The sequence below is a fragment of the Carassius gibelio genome, chromosome A14, assembly GCF_023724105.1.
Source record: "Carassius gibelio isolate Cgi1373 ecotype wild population from Czech Republic chromosome A14, carGib1.2-hapl.c, whole genome shotgun sequence".
NCBI classification, from domain to species: domain Eukaryota; kingdom Metazoa; phylum Chordata; class Actinopteri; order Cypriniformes; family Cyprinidae; genus Carassius; species Carassius gibelio.
The window spans coordinates 21,813,375-21,833,289 of record NC_068384.1 but is presented as its reverse complement, the minus strand read 5'-3'; the positions used below and the strand labels follow the sequence as shown (position 1 = coordinate 21,833,289).

Genomic DNA, 19,915 nt, shown 5'->3' with positions numbered 1-19,915 from the left:
AACATGATTTTGCATCGGTTGCAGGAACAAATGTTAAGCATTTTGCAGCAGCATTTATACATCTGTGTTCATACACCTGGAGCAATACGCAGCTAGAGCGTGCAATCGCTCTAAGGACACGCCGATTAAGCCATGAGAACAGAGTTAAACGAGACCAGCATTCTCGTGTAAGCGTTTCAACGGGGGTTGACTGTATTTAGCGGCGAAATATCAATGTCACTGGTGTTTATTTCTAAGGTCGATGTCACATTAACTGTGTGAGTGTTTCAGATGCACGCAGCTTCAAAAGCACGCATTTATCGCTCTAGCTTTTATACATAGGGTTAAAAGAACGTGACAAAATAGTCACGTTTGCATGTATTTTATTTCTTCATCCAGATTTAAAGATTTGGTGGACCTCATGAGACGTTATCTAATCCGATGTGGTGTTTTACATGTGCTCGTGCTTCGATTTTGGGACATAAGTGGCTACGATGACATGCAAATTACCAGAGAGAGAGAGAGAGAGAGAGAGAGAAATCGTGTTGCATTAATATTTTTAATAGCTGCTCACACTTGCTTGGAATTAAGACTATTATTGAACCTCTAGTGTTCATTCGTATGCTCAGTCATGTGGCCTGAACACGATCCATCTTCTATCGTACCACTGGTGTGGTCGGGGTTATTAAGTATACCCACTTGTTTTGATGCTTCGCAAAATCTGTAATTTACTATCATTAATTGTTCCCTTCAATGGTGTACCATACAGTTGTGAAACCAGTGATTCTTTGTTGTAATTGGTGCATTATCAGTTCTGTCATCTCACATTTCCCCGCCCATCTACTGAGTGCGTGTGTCCGCTGCAGCTAGAGAACTCCACTCAAATGCCATCGGGAGCACCGGGACATTTCTGGTCCGGTTGAGTGGGAGCTGATCACCAAAGAGAGGGAATTCTCCCCCACTTTAGGCACCGTTTCTAAATTACACCAAACTGCAAAAAAGTGTGAAGCGGCACTAAGCACTGCATCCGCCAGCTGCATGCAAGAGCAGAGTCTCCCGCACAGCGCTGAGTTTGCGCAACAATTTAAAGGGATAAACCGCTTCATCCATTCAGATGTAACACAGAATTATTGATACTGTCGTGTCGTGTGACACATGAGAACATTAAAGGTTCTATAATGTTGCTGGCTGGAAACATCCAGAATAATGTTAATGGCATGAAGAGGAAAACACCAAGGCATGTCAATTCAGCAAGGGGAAATAACTATAGCCTAAGATCTTCTTTAATGCAGCTCTGAAATGTTATTTTGTTATTGTTATGTTATTTTAAATTGTATTATGACATAAAAAAAAAACAGGTAAATTTAAATGTGTCTCCGTTAATTGTATCAGCAACAGCTGCCACTCATTACTCATCTCCTATATAATGGCTTGTCTCACGCCTTGTGTTTGTGAGATCGTTGTTTCATGTCGTTGTGTTTACCCCCGTCTGGCTTCTGTGTAGTTTGCGTTTGGATGTCTGTGTTTCCCCAGAACCTCATCCACTCTCCGCACGATCACTCAGCCACGGACACTTACCTTCGGCTCTGTTTCCCGCAGTTCCTGTGCCACTCTCTCCTGCTGCCTCACGCCGTCAACACCCGGACTCCTCACCTGCACTCCATTACCATCTGGACTTCTCACCGCCTTAATCATCCCTCTGGAGTGTTCCCGTATCATCGTCTTTGTGTGTCTTTGTACAATATCTCATCATCTCATTAAACCTTGTTAACTCGCTATTGTTTCCAGACTGTCCTTTCACCAGCCGTCACAGAACGATCTCACCAACATGAAAGCAGCGAGCACCAACACCCTCACCGATTTCATGCACCACAGCGTCAAGAGAATGGATCAGCAGCAGGAGAGCATCTCGAACACCGGACGCGCTGTCCAAGCGCTGGTGGCACAGGTGTCCAAGCTCACCCAGCAGATCCATCAGCTCGTGTCTCCCACTGCGCCCATCGCACCGCCTGCGCCGACCGTTCCCCCGGGGATTCCCCAGGACCACTTCCGGCCAGAGCCGCGATTTCCGGCGCCGGAGAATTACGCTGGTGAGCCAACTTTTTGCAGAACATTCCTTAAGTGCTCTTTGCATTTTGCCCTGCAGCCCCGCACTTTCGCCACAGAAGAATCCAAGGTAGCGTTCACGCTCACCCTTTTATCGGGCAAGGCTGCCTTATGGGGAACGGCGGTGTGGGAAAATCAACATCCGTGCTGTGCCTTGTTCCACCTCCTATCTGACGAGATGAAGAGAGTTTTCGACCAGGCCGCAACCGGCAGGGAGGCCGCCCATCGCCTCTCGGAACTCCGACAAGGACATTCATCTGTCACCGAATATTCCATTGAGTTCTGTACCCTGGCGGCCGCGTGCCAGTGGAACGAGGCGGCGCAGTGGGATAGATTCCTGCATGGTCACCATGGTTTTAGGTCACCCCTGGTTGTTCAAACATAATCCACGAGTGGAATGGGGTCTAACACTATCACATTGTGGAGTGAAAGTTGTCATGAGTCTTGTCTGGTTTCTGCCTGTCCTGTTGTTCCTGTTTCTGTTTTTCAGAAGGAGACCATGGCGTTGCCAAACATGCCCGTTGAGTATCTGGACCTGAAGGAAGTGTTCAGTAAGTCCCGGGCTGCTTCTCTTCCTCCGCATCGTCCCTACGACTGTGCCATAGCCTAAAGGCAAGTTATACTCTCTTTCTATTCCTGAGAGGGAGGCCATGGAGAAATATATTTCTGATTCCTTAGCCTCTGGGTCATCTGTCCTTCCTCATCTCCAGCGGGGCCGGGGTTCTTTTTTGTGGGTAAGAAGGATGGTTCTCTGCGACCTTGTATTGATTACCGAGAGCTGAACAACATTACTATTAATAATACTTATCCATTACCACTTATGTCTTCAGCTTTCAAGAGGTTGCAGGGAGCATCTGTATTCACAAAATTGGATTTACGTAACGCTTATCATTTGGACCGCATCAGGAAGGGGGATGAATGGAAAACTGCCTTTAATACCCCTAGAGGGCACTTTGAATATTTGGTTATGCCGTTCGGGCTCTCCAACTCGCCTGGGGTTTTTCAAGCACTCGTGAATGACGTGTTGAGAGATATGATAGATCAGTTTATATACGTTTACCTGGATGACATACTGATTTTTTCTTCATCTCTCCAGGAACATGTTCAACATGTCAGACGAGTGCTCCAGAGGTTATTAGAGAATGGGCTTTTTGTCAAGGCGGAGAAGTGCGTATTCCATGCACAGTCGGTCCCCTTCCTAGGGTTTATCGTGTCATCTGAGGGAATACGAATGGACCCTGACAAGGTTAAGGCTGTGATAGATTGGCCATCTCCAGATTCCCGTAAGGCCCTACAGCGGTTTCTGGGTTTCGCCAACTTCTAATGGCGTTTTATTCATAATTACAGCCAACTAGCCTCACCTCTGACAGCCTTGACCTCCCCCAGTACTCTGTTCAGGTGGTCTTACGCAGCTGAGACTGCGTTCTCTAACCTGAAGAACCGCTTTGTTTCGGCTCCCATCCTTGTCGCCCCTGATCCCACACGGCAGTTCGTGGTGGAGGTCGACGCATCAGAGGTGGGGGTAGGAGCAGTGTTGTCTCAACGTGCTGCTTCAGACGATAAGGTCCACCCTTGTGCGTTTTTCTCTCATCGATTATCTCCTGCCGAACGTAATTATGACATTGGCAATAGAGAGTTGCTGGCGGTCAAATTAGCGTTGGAGGAGTGGCGCCACTGGTTAGAGGGTTCAGGGGTTCCCTTTATTGTTTGGACCGATCATAAGAATTTAGAGTACATTAGAACTGCTAAAAGACTCAATTCCAGGCAGGCTCGGTGGGCACTTTTTTTCGGCCGTTTTGAATTTACCCTATCGTACCGCCCGGGTTCCAAAAATGTTAAACCCGATTCTTTGTCATGTCTTTTTGATCCCTCCGCCCGTCCCGTTACAGCCGTCACAGTTTATGAATCTGTAATAATTCATACGACAGGCAAATTTTGGTCAAGTGTTTTTATTAAGCTATTCACTATCATAGGCTGCATCCGAAACTGAAAAATGCTGCCTTCGGGGGTTGCATTCCAAGGTAGGAAGGCTTCAAGGCACGTCCGAAATCAATGTCAGCTTCATTTTACTGCCTCCTGAGATGACTTAATCTGGCCGGGTTTTGAAAGCAGCATAGATGTATCCTTCGCTGCTTTTGATATCCCACAATCCCGTGCGTTCCATTCTGTGACAGTTAAGCTAAAAAATAAAAATGGCATCTGAAAGTTGTGGTCAGTTTGTGTGTAAATGTATGTTTCTGAACAACGTTTTCAACTTATGTAATTTCTAGCAAGAAATTAATATTGCAGTAATGAAATATCCACTTAGGTATAACCAAAGCTCTCTATATTTTGCTGTAGGTCATTAAACCATTACTCCGCCTCAGAAGCCTGTCCAAAATCCGTTTCATGAGGTGCCTTCGGGAAAAAACACTGCCTGCATTGTCATTGACTGATTAGACAGCAAGGCATCAAGTCACCTGCCTAATTTTTCAGATGAAGCCGTAGTGTTGTTTCTAAGCCGAAAAGCAGTTAATTGTGCTTCACTTATTACGTCAGCTTTCTGCTCTGGTCATGAGATTCCAGATTCCATTCTAATGTGTGTTATTGTATAACTGGAGTTTTATCATCTTTGTCCACTATTTCCCAGTCTCTAATGTAATGTCAGTGTCTACTAATCACTGAATGCACAACGTTGCCGACATCACGTTCCCATTCTGATGACCGACTATTGATGTGATTACATAGGTACAAGTAATCAGTTTAACATGTTTGCATGGCAGGATTTTAATTTAGTTCGGTTATAGAAGGTTATCCTACCTCTCAACAGATTAACATTTTGGTTTAGGCTTTTTTTATTCTGACGGAGGTGTTATATGGAGCATTTTCATTCATACTGGACGCCATTCTAAGTTTCCGAAGGGTGCATGCTTCCCCTGCTGGACTACCACCCTCCATCATGCAACCTACAGCATTAATGCATATTACATGTTCCTCTTGCTGCAGCGAGGGGTCGTATGTATCACACGTTTGCTTAAAGGGGGTCTACAATGGTGTTTCATAGATTCAGAGTTGTTCAGTGTTAAAGAGATGGATTTTCATGCTAAACATGGCCAATTCGGATGAGTGGAAAAATCTTATTTCTGGGTGGTACAGTTTTGGTAGTTTTCGATGATGGATCTATGACGTAGACGATGGTGGAACTCCTTATGACCATTTCTCTTGGGAAAGCAGATGGCGTAGAACTACCAAATTTTGCTATAAGTTTTATTGCATCATATAATACAATTGCTGTTATTAGTGTTCATCATCTGTTTGATTGTCTTTAATATATTTTTTTCCATACATTTCTGCCATATGAACATAAACTGACAATCACCACTAAGCAACTATGAAAATTTTTTGAAATTTAATTTTCTGTAAAGTTGCTTTGCAACTATTTGTATTGTAAAATGCGCTATACAAATAAACTTGAATTGAATTGTGTTCTAAATGACAACTTTTTTTTTTTTTTTTTTGCAATGTATCACAACATATCGTAAAGTAACCCCAGTATCATGATATATATCATATCGGCAGATTCTTGGCGATACACAGCCCTAGTGCTGATGGCCTGCACCCCAAAAGAGTCATAGCAGAACTCCTGTCGGTCAACATCTCCAGGATGCTACGCTCCATATGATTAGTAAGCCAGTTCTCAAATAACTGCTAAGCTGGCTTTTTTTTACCCACTTAAATGATAAAAGTACTTGCGCTTTCCAATCTATTAAGACCTATTCCCCAAATAGCAAGGTAAAAATATTAATTTAATGTAGATCTAGAAACAATCTGCTCGTGATTAAACCAGAAATACATCTCAGGTTATGTATGTAACTATGGTTTCACAAGGGAACAAGACCCTGCATTGGACAATGCTTTGGGAATGCCTTCAGCATGACCAGCTCTGAATTATGTGTGTAATCAAACCAATGGATGGGCAAGACATCATAGGTGGATGACGTCATAGACCTGGAAGCTTAAAAGCACATTCGGTGAAACTGGCATTTAGCCTGTAGGAATGAAGCTATCGCTGGCTAGGATGCTGGAAGTATGGCCCCGTGACACAGTAACCCATTCCCTCGAGGAACCATGGTTAAATACGTAACCTGAGATTTTCATCTTCAGGAACTTGAGCTGCGTCAGAGAAAGCTTTGGGAATGAGAATGCCCACACTGCCAGATTTTAAAATCTCTGCCTAGTGTGGAGGAGCACAGCTAAAGCAAGATAATCAGTGGTCTCTGCACCATGAAGTGAAGCTTCCACTTCAAGGCATTCGGTTTCCTCATTGAGGGAGCTCTGGTTTGGAAATTGGTTTCAACAACCTTGGTTGAGAGACCGGAAGCTAAGAGTTGTGCCTCCTCAGAGACCACACCTACAGCCTCCAAGCTCCGTGGGGGGGCACACCCTCTGCCTGCAAGAGGAGATCTCTTCTGACGAGAACCTCCCATGGAGTGCTACTAACTGCAGCTAGACTCCATCCCGGCACACTCTCTGCAGAACTTCCGAGGGCAGAGCAACCTGGAAAAAAATCATACAGAGGAAGCCTCAGCCACATCTTCAGGCAGTTGATATGCCATGTCAGATAGTGACCCCTCCACAGACCGCGGGCAGGGTGGCCACTCATGACTGCACACCAGCCGGGGGTGAACCCCTTGGTCTTGAGCCACCACTGTAGGGGTCTCATGTACAACAGGTCAATAGTTTTCATGTTGGACACAGCTGTCATCAGACTCAGCAATCTCAGAGACTGCTTGACAGTGAGTGACCAGCCTTTTCTAACTCTCATGACTGCAGTGAAGATCGACTCGATCCGAGCAGCTGACATACGTGCCTGCGTCGTGGTCAAATCCCAGACCACGCCCAGATAAGTGGTTCTCTGTACTGGAGAAAGCACATTTTTTGGCATTAAATTTTAACCCCAGCTCCTTCATGTGAGTGAGAATGACACCTTGATGCCGAAACACCACCCACTCTGATAGAGCTAATAGCAACCAATCGTCAAGTCAAGTCAAGTCACGTCGAGTCACCTTTATTTATCTAACACTTTAAACAAAATACATTGCGTCAAAGAAACTGAACAACATTCATTAGGAAAACAGTGTGTCAATAATGCAAAATGACAGTTAGAAGCCGTTCATCGTTGAATTCAGTGTGTCATCTCTGTTCAGTTTAAATAGTGTCTGTGCATTTATTTGCAATCAATTCAACGATATCGCTGTAGATGAAGTGACCCCAGAGGTGACAGCGGCAAGGAACCGAAACTCCATCGGTGACAGAATGGAGAAAAAAACCTTGAGAGAAACCAGCCTCAGTTGGGGGGCCAGTTCTCCTCTGACCAGACAAAACCAGCAGTTTAATTCCAGGCTGCAGCCAATGTGGTTGAGTCGTGGAAGTGTGGGGTGAGTGTGCAAGGCCAGAAGAGCAACTGTATTGGTAGGCTTTTCCCCCCAAATCAAACCTCAGGAACTTCTGATGAGGAAGGATGGAGATAAGTGCATATGTTTGATAGATTGTGACACACCAGTCCTCGGACTTGGTCTGTGCAAGGATGCTGAACTTCAGTACCCTGACAGAGCATTTAAAAAACGCTGATCTAAAATAGGATGCAACACCTCCTCCTTACTCGGAACAGCGAAGTACCGGCTGTAGGGCCCGGACTCTGCACGTGAGGAGGAACCACCTCAATGGTCTCCATCCTCAGAGAGTGTCTACTTCTGTTCCATTACCAGAGCCTGTCTGGGGCCCACCAGGGTGGGAGTCACCCGTTGAATTGAGGCGGAGAAGTTTGTGAGGCTCTTAGCACTGCTATGTTACTGGGCGGTAACTGAGAGAATCGCTCACCAGAGACCGGGAGTGCCTCTCTGACTGTAGACTCTGCGGAGCATGAGAAGTGACACCCCCAGCACGAGGGGCTGGAACACGATGGGGTTGGGCCTGCTCCCGCCCAGCAGCCCTTCTAATTTTTCTGACCGAGAGGTAAACACGTGTTCTCACTTGAGAAATTATATCCCAAGAGCCCCTGTACATCTAACTTCTCATAGTCAGATAATATTTCATTTTATTTCTCAGAATGAAATGTAGTCACACAAACAACATCAATCTCCTCAGAGAAAGATGAATGTTGCAGCCAGCTCTCACTCAGAGGGGGAAGAAACCACCGTGCGGGCTTCCAAGCCTCTAGAGCTTTAGATCTATGGAACATGGGTGGAGAAAGGACGATCTGCCAGATCATGTGCGATCCCCGCAATCTTGGTCGCTGCCGTGCCTCAGCAGCAGTGGGTCCGCAACCTTAAGATTGCATGCACGGACACACTCCGTGCGTGCCAAGCGAGAGCTAATGTGAGGGCTGACATGATGATTGATGTAACATCTTGACCGGGAGCTTGTGAAGGGGCCAGTTCAGAACACGTAGGTCCAGGATTGGTCATAACCCACCACCTCTCTTGGGTACAATTAAGAAGGGGCTGTAAAACCTTGACTTCATATTGGCTGGAGGAACCGGCTCTATCATGTCTTTTGCTAGCAGGACTGAGATTTCTGCTCGGAAGACAGGAGCATCTTTGTCCAGCACAGAGGTAAACTGGATTCCCCTGAAAGACGCCAGGCAAACTGAATGATGGTTCTCTTGAGCCAGCGAGACGGTCTGGGGACTAGCCAGAACCCAGAAACTGATCAAGTGGCACTAGGGGGACCACCGACATTCCCGTGAGAAGGCATAGCATCCTCGAACCGGGCTCTGCTGCTTGCTGCACTAGATGCAGTGATAGTTACCTTCAGATGGAGCCAGTAAGTTAACACTCGAAGGTGATTCATCTTTCTAGCGAGATCCCAATTTGTCAGTCATTGACGTAACGTCGAACGTGACTTACTGAAAGGATTTTCTGATTTTCTAAATTTATGAAGAATTTAAGTCGGGTTTTAGACCCCACCATAGCATAGGAACTGCAATTATTAAAACTACAAATGACTTGCTTCTTGTGCCAGACCAAGGCTGCATCTCATTGCTAGTTTTACTTGATTTTAGTACTGCGATCAACAACATTTATCATGACATACTCATAGATAAATAAAAAAATTATACAGGTATTCCAGGGGAAGATGTACCTGTCTGATCGCTACCACTTTGTTTATTTAAATGGGCCATCATCTCATGTATCACCAGTAAAATATGGAGTTCCACGAGGATCTGTCCTAGGTCCTCTGCTATTTTCAATATACATGTTGCCCCTTGTTAATATTATTAGAAAATACAGGATTAGTTTCCACTGTTATGCTGATGATACTCTACTATTTATCGCAACGAGACTTAGACAAGATTAAAATAAATTATCTAAGCTAACAGAGTGTGTTAAAAATGTGAAAGATTGGATGAGCAATAATTTTCTTCTATTAAATTTGGATAAGACAGAGATATTACTTAGTGGACCAAAAAAAAAAAAAAAACAGTACATATAATCTCGTAGATTACAATTTGCATCTAGACAGATGTACGGTTACTTCCTCTACAGTAAAAAATCTGGGTGTTATGTTAGACAACAACTTGTCTTTTGAAAACCATATTTTTCCATGTCTAAGAAAGCATTCTTTAATTTTAGAAACATTGCCAAGCTATGAAACATGTTAACTGTTTTTGATGCAAAAAAGCTAGTTCATGCATTCATGACCTCTAGACTGGACTTCTGTAATGCACTTGAGATTAGGTGATTGACAGCCGGATTTGCCTATCAGCGATCAGTATCCGTAATATAAGGGCTGATTTGTTGTTGGCCGTGGTGCGTCACTTCCGATTTTCCCCCTTTGTGCCTGTGTTTACGGTGGTTACATGTAAGCGTGCTGTGCTGTAACGGGATGTAATCTGAAAACTGGTGGGCTGTTAAAGCATTTTTTTTTGTAAACTTCTAGTGTCGTTTTGTCCGGGTGTCGGCGTGTTTTCGGCGCTGCTTTAGTGGATGTAGTGACTGGTTGCCTCTCAGGTATGTGTGTGTCCATGTGCATCCGTATGAACGCATATTGTACTACCGTTGTTGTGCTGTTGATGCTGCCGCATGCTGTCTAGGTAGGGTTTCCTCTACCCCATTGTTGTCAGTGGGCTGATTAATAGACCTGTGCCTGTATATTTTCTATTTGGGGTGATACCTCGACGGTAAGTGTTTTAAATATAATTATAATTCGTGAAGGGCAAGTATCATTATTAGTAACGTCTCTCTTTGTGTTCGCTATAGGGTTCTCCCTCTCGTTCACTCTCTTTTCATCCCGTTCTAATTTAAATTGTATCGGATCTGCTGCGTTGCTGCTGTCTTCCGCTTTGTGCTGTGGACCCTTTGCTTACATTCCTGCAAGGGGACTGTTTGTCTGGTTCCGCTTGGGTGTAGTGACTGCTTTCTGTTTGTGTGTCAGCAGGGAGAATATGACGATCTTGTTTTATTGAGAGAAGAGAATTGTTTTGTTTCTTTTCTTTTTGATTTTGTTTTCGTTTACTGTTTATACTTGTGGTTATATTGTGTTGTCTTAACACAACTTGATTTGCTTCCTGTCTGACATCAAGTTGCTTTGTGATTTCCTTTGAACTTATTTGATTCTTCTAATGTTTTTCTTTATTTTGTGATGTTGGGCTAATTGTGATTTTGTTAACTTATTTTTGCTTGTCTGCAGGAGCTGGGGGTCCCACTGATGAACGGATCTTCCCTCTTGTGGTGGTGGTTCTTCATTGCGTGCGGTGTATCACTTCAAGTGTGTGGTAGTGTGATCTGAGTGCACTTTGGTGTGTGTGTGTGTGTGAAGTGTGCTCTTGTAAAACCAGACTCCATTTCTGTTCCTGCCGATGGGAGCCTCAGCCCTGCTGATATTTACTTTATTTGGTTTTCATATTTAAAATTTATTTTCCGTTATTGCCCACATTCATTTTTGTAATTGTTTTTCTCCATTTAAAGTGGTGTCTCCTGCCTACTGACATTTTAGTGTCTCTTTTAAAAACCATTCTTGCATTAATAAACATTTGTATTTTGATACATCACCCACATCTCCTGCTTACTTCCATGAGGGAACCGAACCTGTTTTGCTTAATGCACTCCATTTTTGGGTTTTGAGTATTGTTCCCTAGAGTTAAATTCTAGGGTGGCGTAGTCGGATTTCTTTATTGGTAAAAGGTTGGTTTCACAATTGTACTGCTCCGCCACATTCTGGCGTAGTCGGCAGGGTCCCTCTTATTTAGTGCAGAGACGTGGGTTTTGGTTTGTTTGAGTGTTTGTACTGTTCTTTTTCTTGTGTTTCTTTTCTTTTTTTTAGGAACCAGACTGTAGCAGTCCCTTTCTGTGGTGGACCGGCACATGTAAAATTCAGTTTACATATTCGTGGTAAGTGCTTGCGCAATTGCAGTTATGGAGGATGAAATGCGTGAGCTAAGAGATTTGGTGGCTCAATTAAAGTCAGATAATGAACGACTGAGACAAGAGCAAGTGTCTGTTGCACAGCCGGGGCCATCTTATATTTCTACTCCTGTAGTTTTGGCTCCCCCACTCGTTGATGCCAGTGCATCGACCACGGAACGGTTTGTATTTGTTCCTCGAGATCGTAAATGCCCATAGTTTAGTGGTCAGTTGGGCATTAGCATTGACGAGTGGGTGGAGGAAGCTCAGGCTTGTATGCGGCTTCGTCGTCTGTCTACAGCTGATCAGGCTTTTTTTTTTTGTTGATCATCTGGAGGGAGAGGCGAGGGAAGAAATTTGTTATCGATCAGTGGACGAGAGGGAGGACCCGAAACAAATGATTCGAGTGTTGCGTGAATTATATGGGTGCACAAAGTCTTATGTAGCGCTTCAAGAGTCGTTCTTTTCCAGAAGACAACAGGAGGGGGAAACTTTGGTAGAATTTTCGTTGGCCCTGATGAGTCTTCTGGAGAAGGTTAAAAATCAGTCCCCTCATGGCATCCCTAATGGTGAAATTTTGATAAGAGATCAGTTTGTTGAATATGCTAATGATTGTGCCCTTCGACGTGAACTGAAGCAGTTAGTGCGACGTCAACCTACTGTCACGTTATTTGATGTTCGCAGTGAAGCCCTTCGTTGGGAAAGAGAGGGTATGCCTGGGGGGGAGCGTGGTCGAAGTCAGTCTGTTCCATCTGCTTATGGCATTCAATATGGGGTACAGGGACATCAGAACCTTAGTGGTGGCAGTAGTAGTGGTGGTGGTTCAGCAGTGTCAGAAATGAGTGAACTTCGGGACATGCTGCGGTAGCAGCAACAAAAATTAAATCAGTTAACTCAAAGTATGGCTCAGCTTCAAAATCCTCAGTCACATCTACGACCATCTAGGGCGAATTTAATTTGCAGAAGGTGTCAGAAACCTGGCCATTTTGCTAGAGATTGTGACGGGGAGCGGATGCTCGTCCGCCCACCGTCGACTCGTGTGAATTCAACTTTAATGAGGGGTGAGCAGTCATTGTCCGTGCAGCCGTCGGAAAACTAGTTCCCACCGAGTTGCAGGGCCACAACTTGGTTGGGAAAAGGATAGGCTCAAATGTCACTGGTATTGATTTTATGTCACGTTTTATGTCGTCTTGTTCACAGCTAGTTGTATCTATGGGTGGGGTTCAGGTACCTTGCCTGGTGGACACTGGTTCAATGGTGTCCACTATGACAGAGAGTTGCTTTATGACCAGTTTTGGGTTGTGGGGTCAGGAACAGCTTAGATCGTGTAACTGGCTACAGCTTCAGGCTGCAAACGGCCTTGCAATTCCCTATATTGGTTATTTGGAATTGTGGACGTGGAGCTTTGTGGGCGAGTAGTTTTAGGCTGTGGCGTGTTGGTGGTCAGAGATCCTCCTGGTGGTGTGTGTGCACAAGTTCCAGGGGTGTTAGGCATGAACGTCCTCAGCCGCTGCTACCGGGAGCTCTTTGGCCAGCATGGTACAGCTCTCTTCAATTTACCGGTGGTGTCACAGGCCCCCAGTTTTGTTTTGCAGGCATTACAACATTGCCACCAGGTTGATGCTCAGCCAGCTGTGGGGTGTGAGGGGCGAGTCAAAGTGCGTGGACATCGGGCGTGTCGCATCATGGGTGGCACCATGAAGTTTGTTGCTGCAACCTGTTCTGTGCAATATTCGAGTGGTACTGAATTGTTTGAACCACCTACTTCTGGTCTACCGGCAGGTTTGTTGGCCTCCCCTGCTCTTCTGAGGGTGGACAGTGGTACGGTCTATGTGCCAATAGTAAATGTTGGTACTATGGACGTAGTGCTGTATGCTAGCACCATTATTGGCATGATGAACCAGGTGGATGTGGTTAGTTTACCCCCAGAAGTTGCAGAAGTTAAGACCATTATGGCTAAGGTGAGTACACAGGTTGTGCAGGGTTCTTCTATGGTACAGGAACAGATAGCCGCATTAGATCTATCGGTATTGTCAGAAGAAGAACAGGGTAAGGTCAGAGTATTGTTGGAGAAGTATTTACCTGTGTTCTCTACATACGATGGGGACTTGGGATGCACAAACCTGATTTCCCACGAAATCCCCTTGTTGGATGACATCCCTGTCAGGCAGCAGTTCAGGCGCATTCCTCCATCAGAGTATGATGTGGTAAAGGCACACATCAATCAGTTATTGGAATCCCAGGTAATTAGAGAGAGCTGCAGTCCTTACCCATCACCCATTGTGTTGGTCAAAAAGAAGGAAGGTAGTCTGTGTATGTGTGTAGACTACCGTCGCTTAAATTCAAAAACTAGGAAAGATGCGTTCCCTCTACCACGTATTGAGGAGACTTTGGATTCGCTGGCTGGGGCCCGTTGGTTTTCTACCATGGACCTGGCCAGCGGGTACAATCAAGTACCTGTAGCTGAGAGGGACAAACCCAAGACTGCTTTTTGCACCCCATTTGGCCTCTTCGAGTGGAACAGAATGCCTTTTGGGTTATGCAACGCCCCAAGCACCTTCCAACGTTTGATGGAACGGTTGTTTGGGGATCAGCGGTGTCAGTCCCTGCTCTTGTATCTTGATGATATAATTGTCTTTTCCTCCTCAATAGACCAACATCTTGCTCGGATGGAGGTTGTGTTGAGCCGCTTGCAAAGAAAAGGCCTGAAGGCCAAATTGTCCAAGTGTGCCTTCTTTCAAAAGAAAGTCCATTATTTAGGGCATGTCATCTCTTCTGAGGGCGTTTCTACTGACCAAAGTAAAGTGGATGCAGTTGCACAATGGCCTCGGCCTATTAATGTTTCGGGGTTGCGCTCCTTTTTGGGGTTCGCTAGCTACTACTGGCGCTTTGTGGAGGGGTTTGCCAAATTGGCTGCCCCTCTTCATGGGTTGGTGGCTCAGCTGGCAAACCCAAAACATGTAAAGCGCAGTGCTCAGGAGTTTGCTGAAGCCTGGTCGGCAGAATATCAGTGTGGCTTTGAGGGGTTGAAGGGTAAATTGACCACAGCCCCAGTGCTTGCCTATGCTGACTTCTCACTACCGTTTATTTTAGAGGTAGATGCTAGTCATGGGGGACTAGGGGCTGTCCTTTCACAGGAGCAGCAAGGTAGGGTGTGCCCTATAGCGTATGGCAGTCGCACTCTTAGGCCCACTGAGCGCAATAAATCTAACTACAGTTCTTTGAAACTAGAGTTTTTAGCGCTCAAGTGGGCCATGACTGAAAAATTTAGGGAGTACTTGCTGGGCAATAAATGTGTGGTATTTACCGATAACAACCCCCTTAGCTACCTGACTTCCACAAAGTTGGGCGCCATGGAACAGCGTTGGGCTGCCCAAGTGGCAGCGTTTGACTTTGAGGTCAAATATAGGTCGGGGAAAAGCAATCGTAATGCTGATGCCTTGTCATGACAAAACTTTTTGGGTACAGGAATGGTGCAAGAGTTGTGTCCAGGTGTGGTTGTTCCTGTGGCGTTACAGCAAGCTGCCCAAGTTGAACAGGTGGCCCAGGTAAATCATTTCCTTGTTCCTCAATCAGTGACATGGGTGCTCAGCAGGTAATGGACTCTGTCATTGGGGAGTTGCTGGTGTTTTGGAGGCGCAAGTTGCCCCCAACTCCTGAAGAGCGTAAGAAACTCTCAAAGTATGTAGTTACTCTACTTCGGCAGTGGGACTGCCTGGTCGAGACTGATGGTGTGCTCTATCGGCGTGTGTTTCGCCCAGACGGTGGTGAGGAGGTCTTCCAGGTGTTATTGCCCGCAGTCATGAAACGCGAAGTCTTGACCCAGCTTCACCAACAGCATGGGCATCAGGGGGTGGAGCGTACGTCCCATCTCGTGCGGCAGCGATGCTACTGGCCTGGGATGTCTGTGGACATTGCCCGCTGGTGCCAGGAGTGCAAGCGGTGCCAGTGTGCTAAAGGTGTCCCCACTGCCCTCGGTAGCTTTATGGGACACTTGTTAGCTGCCCGTCCTAATGAAGTTTTGGCTTTGGACTTCACTGTGCTAGAGCCCTCAAGGTCCGGGCTTGCGAACGTGTTAGTCATGACTGATATTTTTACAAAATACACCTTGGCCATACCGACTAGAGACCAACGGGCAGAGACCGTAGCTTAGGTTCTGGTGGTAGAGTGGTTTTGCAAATTTGGCGTGCCAGGTCGTGTCCACTCTGCATCCAGCAACTTTGCAGTTTGAATGGGGTTGAGAAGTCACGGACCACCCCATATCACCCGGCTGGAACACTTCAATAGGACGTTGCATGACTTGTTGCGTACCTTGCCGCTTGCTAAAAAGGGTGACTGGCCGCTCTGTCTCCCCCAGGTACTCTTCGCTTATAACACCACCCCTCATCAGTCAACTGGGGAATCTCCGCACTTTTTAATGTTTGGGCAGGAGCCCTAGACTCCCTGTTGATTTCCTGTTGGGCAGAGTTCAAGAGCCATTTGCTGGCAGTGTTCATAGATGGATTCTGGAGCAGCAGGGTAGGTTGCAAGTTGCTTTCAAGGATGCCCGGGAACGGTTGGGTTCCGCAGCCGATAGACGAAAGGCCCGGCATGACCTGCAGGTAAAGGAAGCAACACTTGAGGAGGGTCAGCTGGTATACCTCCGCGATCATAGCGTGAGGGGTAGACACAAAATCCAGGACCTGTGGAGCTCAGTGGTGTACCAGGTCCTTAGAGTGTCTAAAGGGGGTGGGCCGGTATACACCATTGCTCCCACCACAGACTTGAGTAAAGCATGTGCACCGATCTCTGCTGAAGGCCTTGATCGGCCAGGATCTATCTCCTGAATTATCTGACCCTGTGGCCATTGAACCTCTGCAACCCCTGGAGGAGGAGCATGATTATGAGGAGGATTTGTTTGTCTTAGCGCCAGAGACACCACAAGATAGAGGTGGGTTGCGGCTACAGGATGCTGTTGTTCCTTCTGTCCCTCAGACATCTGGTGGTGCGCTATCTGTAGAAGCCTGTAGATTAACAGATGGTCCGGAGGTTGAGGTGGGTTCACAGCTGGTTGTATTGCCTCCAAATTCATTGGGGGTGGTTGAGAGTGGAGTGAGAAGAACTGGAAGGAGAACTGCAGGTCACCACTCTAACATGCACCACCTCCCTCGAGCAGTAGGTGCTGGTTCAGTGTCTCGTATAGTTGGTAGTACAGTTGGTACCTTGTTTCGGCCTTGGAACTGAGTTCTGAAGGGGGCTGCAGTTTAGATCACCGTCGGGGCGACGTTGCAGAAACTAGGGGTGGAATGTAATGAGATTAGGTGATTGACAGCCGGATTTGCCTATCAGCGATCAGTATCCGTAATATAAGGGCTGATTTGTTGTTGGCCGTGGTGCGTCACGTCCGATTTTCCCCTTTTGTGCCTGTGTTTACGGTGGTTACAGGTAAGCGTGGTGTGCTGTAACGGGATGTAATCTGAAAACTGGTGGGCTGTTAAAGCATTTTTTTTGTAAACTTCTAGTGTCGTTTTGTCCGGGTGTCGGCGTGTTTTCAGCGCTGCTTTAGTGGATGTAGTGACTGGTTGCCTCTCAGGTATGTGTGTGTCCATGTGCATCTGTATGAACGCATATTGTACTACCGTTGTTGTGCTGTTGATGCTGCCGCATGCTGTCTAGGTATGGTTTCCTCTACCCCATTGTTGTCGGTGGGCTGATTAATAGACCTGTGCCTGTATATTTTCTATTTGGGGTGATACCTCGACGGTAAGTGTTTTAAATGTAATTATAATTCGTGAAGGGCAAGTATCATTATTAGTAACGTCTCTCTTTGTGTTCGCTATAGGGTTCTCCCTCTCGTTCACTCTCTTTTCATCCCGTTCTAATTTAAATTGTATCGGATCTGCTGCGTTGCTGCTGTCTTCCGCTTTGTGCTGTGGACCCTTTGCTTACATTCCTGCAAGGGGACTGTTTGCCTGGTTCCGATTGGGTGTAGTGACCGCTTTCTGTTTGTGTGTCAGCAGGGAGAATATGACGATCTTGTTTTATTGAGAGAAGAGAATTGTTTTGTTTCTTTTCTTTTTGATTTTGTTTTCGTTTACTGTTTATACTTGTGGTTATATTGTGTTGTCTATTTTGTACATTATTTTTTTCTTAACGCAACTTGATTTGCTTCCTGTCTGACTTCAAGTTGCTTTGTAATTTCCTTTGAACTTATTTGATTCTTCTAATGTTTTTCTTTATTTTGTGATGTGGAGCTAATTGTGATTTTGTTAACTTATTTTTGCTTGTCTGCAGGAGCTGGGGGTCCCACTGGTGAACGGATCTTCCCTCTTGTGGTGGTGGTTCTTCATTGCGTGCGGTGTATCACTTCAAGTGTGTGGGAGTGTGATCTGAGTGCACTTTGGTGTGTGTGTGTGTGTGTGAAGTGTGCTCTTGTAAAACCAGACTCCATTTCTGTTCCTGCCGATGGGAGCCTCAGCCCTGCTGATATTTACTTTATTTGGTTTTCATATTTAAAATTAATTTTCCGTTATTGCCCACATTCATTTTTGTAATTGTTTTTCTCCATTTAAAGTGGTGTCTCCTGCCTACCGACATTTTAGTGTCTCTTTTAAAAACCATTCTTGCATTAATAAACATTTGTATTTTGATACTTCACCCACGTCTCCTGCTTACTTCCATGAGGGAACCGAACCTGTGTGCTTAATGCACTCCATTTTTGGGTTTTGAGTATTGTTCCCTAGAGTTAAATTCTAGGGTGGCGTAGTCGGATTTCTTTATTGGTAAAAGGTTGGTTTCACAATTGTACTGCTCCGTCACACACTGCAAGGTTGTTGTCTAGCATCTTCAATAAACAAGCTACAGGTATTCCAAAATGCAGCAGCTAGAGTGTTTACCAGGTCAAGAAAATATGATCATATTACCCCAATTCTACTGTCTCTGTACTGTCTACCTATTAAGTTCCGTATCAGTTACAAAATATTATTCATCACCTATTAGGTCCTAAATGGTTTAGCTCCTGTGTACCTAACTAGTCTTCTACCACGTTACAATCCATCACGCTCCCTGAGGTCACAAAACGCTGGATTTTGGTAGTTCCTAGGATAGCAAAGTACAAAGTCCTAGATATTTCGGTTTCTCCTGTAGTGGACATTGGCTGGCACTCATCTATCACGGCCCTTGTTTTGATTTCAGCAAATCAGTTCAAGCCAAGGCTGACACCTTGATTTATATTCATGAATCCAGCAGCTCATCAATCTAAGTGCACTTTATATTGTTAGTATAGTAGTATTAGTAGTAGTAGTATTATGTTTAATAACAATTACTATGATTTATTTAGTATCATCTATTTTTTTTACATAAACCCTAAATGCCCAACAATATATTAAGCATCACCACCGGTCCTAAATTCTGTTACAATTACAAATATGCATTCATAGATGGTTACCAAGTTTTAGATCTAATCACCCAAGTTCTATCATGAAATAGTGCTTAATTATCATATTATCATAATATAATGCTTTACTGACTGATTAAGAAGCTAAAATTTAGGAATCTGTGCCATTTTACAAATAAAAGCTGTTTTGGTGAAACACACACACACATACACACACACACATACACACACACACACACACATATATATACGTATATATTCAAAATTCAACATTCAATTGGTTATGAATGTTATATGTTTGTGCTCAAATAAGACGTGAAGGTCACACTTTATTTTAGGGTCCAGTTCTCACTATTAAATAACCATTAACTATGACTTTTGCCTCAATTAACTCCTTATTTGCTGCTTATTAATAGTTTATAAGGCAGTTGTTAAGTTTAGGGTATTGGGTAGGATTATGGATGTCATGCATTATATGTAATTTATAAGCACTAATAAACAGCCAATATGTTAATAATAGGCATGCTAATAAGCAACTACTTATTAGTGTGAATTGGGCCCTATACTGAAGACATGACCAAAAGATTGTTTGTGAAAAGGTGCTTTTAATACTATTAAAATAGGTGGGGTATTTTAAGCTCTTCATGACTTGAATAATACCAGAAACCAGCTGAGGAAAGATCAACAAAAATGAAAGTCAGCTATTAAACTCATAAATCTATTGTCTGCTTATTTTTGATTAATCTATTAAATGATTGAGTTGAATATATAGTGTATTAAAGGTACAGGTTGTAGGACCTGCCACTAAGGGGCGCACTACCAAAACAATAACAATCGCGTGGTATGATGACGCTAAGAAGGAGCGTGGAATGATGGGATTCATTATCTTCTATCCAACAAGTGACAGCCATCAATCAGATGGAAAGATAAATCATGGATTTAACGCGAGATCAATGTTTGCATGAGTAGATTACATACAAAGTTAAAGCAAAGACGCGATCGGACTATGGATCAGACACGTCCTCGCGTGGCCCCGCGATTGGCGTTTATGCCCCATTATACTAATCTTGTT

At 44.8% G+C, this 19,915-nt stretch overlaps 1 pseudogene; it reads right to left on the bottom strand.

Annotated features, from left to right (window-relative positions):
- The window catches only part of LOC128026848 (myosin heavy chain, fast skeletal muscle-like), a 250,397-nt pseudogene that overhangs the window by 4,568 nt on the left and 225,914 nt on the right, over window positions 1-19,915 (bottom strand).